Here is a 4,868-nt window from a genome sequence, read left to right as displayed (position 1 = left end):
GAGCCCTTCTTTCGCCGCAAGAAAGCTAATTTCCGGATAGAGGTCGTGTTAAAATTTCAGCCCAATCGGAGTTACGGATCTCCGGGAATATAAGAAACGGTGAAAGAGAAGAATCTGAGAACGCAGAACCAGAGAGAGACAGAGAGATAGATCCAATCTCGGAGGGGCTCTCACCCCTCCCACGCCATGGAAGCCATGGACTAGAGGGGAAACCCTTCTCCCATCTAGGGAGGAGGTCAAGGAAGAAGAAGAAGAATGAGGGAGGCTCTCTCCCCCTCGCTTCCGGTGGCACCGGAGTGCCACTGGGGGCCATCATCATCACCGCGATCTTCACCAACAACTTCACCGCCATCATCACCAACTCTTCTCCCCTCTATTCAGCAGTGTAACCTCTCTCTTACCCGCTGTAATCTCTACTTAAACATGGTGCTCAATGCTATATATTATTTCCCAATGATGTATGGCTATCCTATGATGTTTGAGTAGATCTGTTTTGTCCTAATGGCTATTTGATGATCATGATTGGTTTGAGTTGTATGTTTTATTATTGGTGCTGTCCTATGGTGCTCTCCGTGTCGCGCAAGCATGAGGGATTCCCGCTGTAGGGTTTGCAATATGTTTACGATTTGCTTATGGTGGGTGGCGTGAGTGACAGAAGCACAGACCCGAGTAAGTAGATTGTTTGTGTATGGGATAAAGGGGACTTGATGCTTTAATGCTATGGTTGGGTTTTACCTTAATGAATCTTTAGTAGTTGCGGATGCTTGCTAGAGTTCCAATCATAAGTGCATATGATCCAAGTAGAGAAAGTATGTTAGCTTATGCCTCTCCCTCAAATAAAATTGCAATAATGATTACTGGTCTAGTTATCGATTGCTAGGGACAAATAACCTTCTTGTTGACAAAAGCTCTTTACTAAAACTAATTTAGTTGTGTCTTCATCTAAACAGCCCCTACTTTATATTTACTTGCTCTTTATTATCTTGCATACCTATCCAACAACACCCACAAAGTACTTCTAGTTTCATACTTGTTTCTGGTAAAGCGAACGTCAAGTGTGCGTAGAGTTGTATCGGTGGCCGATAGAACTTGAGGGAATATTTGTTCTACCTTTAGCTCCTCGTTGGGTTCGACACTCTTACTTATCGAAAGAGGCTACAATTGATCCCCTATACTTGTGGGTTATCAAGACCTTTTTCTGGCGCCGTTGTCGCGGAGCAATAGCGTGGGGTGAATATTCTCGTGTGTGCTTGTTTGCTTTATCACTAAGTAATTTTTATTTGCTGTTCTTAGTTGTTTTCTATCTTTAGTTATGGGTAGGAAACGCAAAATACCAAAAAAATTAGTTGTACCTACTGAACCAATGGTTGAAGAACCAATCAAAATCTATCACTCTACTGAAGCTTATTACTTGGATCATCTTTGATCCCTATGTGCTCGTGCTGAAACCCCAACTAGCTTAGTTGTGGGCAAATCCTTAGATGAGCATGCTTGTTATGTGCGATACCGTATATCTGAAAAAGGGAAACTATTATGGGGTCAAATTCAACGTTTGCAATGCTATGCTTGGAATTTATGTGAAATATATGATTATACTTGTTGTTCGGAAGACCCTAAGAAACACCTCTCCTATCAATGTGAGTTTAGTAATAATGGAATCGTATCTTCGTATGCTAAGGGTGTTTATAATTACTACGATGTTCAACAAATTGAAGAATTTGTTGCTTTTAAGGGTGCTTTTGAAATTGCTTCTTTGATTGAAAAGTATGATGCTACTCTTCACAAATCTGAAAATTTTGCCATACTTGAATATTGTTATGAGAATTATGCTTCTAATGCTTATGTTAAACCATATATTGAGGAATACTCTGCTGTCCAAGAAGAGACTAATATTTTGCAGGAGTCTATGGAAGAAGAAATTGATGAAACTAAGAGCTCATTGGATGAAAAAGATGAGGAAGAGAGTGAAGAACAAAAGGAGGAAGAGCGGATTAGCTACCCGTGCCCACCTTCTAATGAGAGTAACTCTTCAACTCATACATTGTTTAATTCCCCTTCGTGCTTACCGAAGTATGATTGCTATGATGATTGTTATGATCCCGTTGATTCTCTTGAAATATCCCTTTTTGATGATGCTTGCTATGCTTGTGGCCAAGATGCCAATATGAATTATGCTTATGGAGATGAACTTGCTATAGTTCCTTATGTTAAACATGAAATTGTTGCTATTGCACCCACACATATAGTCCTATTATCTTTTTGAATTCTCCCGACTACACTATATCGGAGAAGTTTGCACTTATTAAGGATTATATTGATGGGTTGCCTTTTACCGTTGCACATGATGATTTTGATGAATATAATATGCATGTGTTTGCTGCTCCTACTTGCAATTATTATGAGAGAGGGACTATATCTCCACCTCTCTATGCTTCCCACATGATAAAATTGCAAGAAACTGTTTATACTATGCATTGGCCTTTACTAGGTGTGCATGAATTGTTCTTTTATGACATGCCGATGCATAGGAAGAGAGTTAGACTTCGTAATTACATGATATATGTTACCTTGTGCTCACTACTAAATTACAAATCATTGTTAATTAAAATTGGCTTTGATATACCTTGGGATCCGGGTGGATTCATTACTTGAGCACTATATGCCTAGCTTAATGGCTTTAAAGAAAGCACTGCCAGGGAGACAACCCGAAAGTTTTAGAGAGTCATTTATTTCTGTTGAGTGCTTTCATATAGTTTAAAAACAACAAAAATAAAGAGGGGAACCCAAAACTTTTCAAAAAGGAAAGTGAAAGTGACAAAGGCAAGCACTGTTGAAGTGGGAGAGCTCCTTGAACTTTGTTCATGCTCACGGCAACTTTGTGAATCTTAATTACAGAAACCTTTCAACAAAAATAATTATCCCCTTGTACAATTTCATTGTATTATAAAAAATAACGTGCCAAGGTTTGCCTTTAGGATGTTTACATTTGCTTGATGGTTTGTACGGTGCAGGACAGAAACTTTGGCTGTAGTGCGCGATTTTACATTTTTAGCTGGAATGTCAAATGGTTCTGATTCTTTTTGCACTGTCTTCATATACAAATTTTTTATTTGTCCTAATTTTGGTAGAATTTTTCAAGTATCAGAAGTATGGTGAATGTTCAGATTGCTACAGACTGTTCTGTTTTAGACAGATTCTGTTTTTGATGCATAGTTTGCTTGTTTTGATGAACCTATCAATTTATATCAGTGTATTAAGCCATGAAAAAGTTATATTACAGTAGAAACAATGCAAAAACAAAATATGAATTGGTTTGCAACAGTACTTAGAGTAGTGATTTGCTTTATTATACTAATGGATCTTACCAAGTTTTCTGTTGAAGTTTTGTGTGGATGAAGTGTTCGATGATTGAGAAGGTTTTGATGTGAGAAGAAGGAAGAGAGGCAAGAGCTCAAGCTTGGGGATGCCCGAGGTACCCCAAGTAAATATTCAAGGAGACTCAAGTGTCTAAGCTTGGGGATGCTGGGGAGGCATCCCCACTTTCTTCAACAAATATCGGTATGTTTTTGGATTCGTTTCGTTCATGCGATATGTGCAAGTCTTGGAGCGTCTTTTGCATTTAGGTTTTTATTTTTTTATGCACCATGCTGGTATGAGATGGTCCTTGGTTGATTTATAGAATGCTCTTTACACTTCACTTATATCTTTTGAGTATGGCTTTATAGAATGCTTCATGTGCTTCACTTATATCATTTGAAGTTTGGATTGCCTGTTTCTCTTCACTTAGACAACCGCCATTTGTAGAATGCTCTTTTTCTTCACTTATACTTGTTAGAGCGGGGGCATATCTTTTGTAGAAAGAATTAAACTCTCATGCTTCACTTATATCTATTTAGAGAGATGACAGGAACTGGTCATTCACATGGTTAGTCATAAAATCCTACATAAACTTGTAGATCGCTGAATATGATATGTTTGATTCCTTGCAATAGTTTTGTGATATAAAGATGGTGATATTAGAGTCATGCTAGTTGAGTAATTGTGAAATTGATAAATACTTGTGTTGAGGTTTGCAAGTCCCGTAGCATGCACGTATGGTGAACCGTTATGTAACAAGTCGGAGCATGAGGTGTTTATTGATTGTCTTCCTTATGAGTGGCGGTCGGGGACGAGCGATGGTCTTTTCCTACCAATCTATCCCCCTAGGAGCATGCACGTAGTACTTTGTTTCTATGACTAATAGATTTTTGCAATAAGTATGTGAGTTCTTTATGACTAATGTTGAGTCCATGGATTATACGCACTCTCACCCTTCCACCATTGCTAGCCTCTCTAGTACCGCGAAACTTTCGCCGGTACCATAAACCCACCATATACCTTCCTCAAAACAGCCACCATACGTACCTATCATGGCATTTCCATAGCCATTCCGAGATATATTGCCATGCAACTTCCATCATCATCATATACATGACTTGAGCATTTATTGTCATATTGCTTTGCATGATCGTAAGATAGCTAGCATGATGTTTTCATGGCTTGTCCGTTTTTTGATGTCATTGCTACGCTAGATCATTGCACATCCTGGTACACCGCCGGAGGCATTCATATAGAGTCATATTTGTTCTAGTATCGAGTTGTATAATCGAGTTGTAAATAAATAGAAGTGTGATGATCATCATTCAATAGAGCATTGTCCGAAAAAAAGAGAAAGAAAGGCCAAATAAAAAAAGAAAGGCCAAATAAAAAAGGGAAGGCCAAATAAAAAAAGAAATGCCAAATAAAAAAATAAAAAAATTAAAAGGGACAATGCTACTATCCTTTTACCACACTTATGCTTCAAAGTAGCACCATGATCTTCATGATAT

Source organism: Triticum urartu, chromosome 1A (genome assembly GCF_056163025.1).
Source record: "Triticum urartu cultivar PI428250 chromosome 1A, HENAU_Tu73, whole genome shotgun sequence".
NCBI lineage: Eukaryota > Viridiplantae > Streptophyta > Magnoliopsida > Poales > Poaceae > Triticum > Triticum urartu.
Note: the sequence above shows the minus strand (reverse complement) of the source record.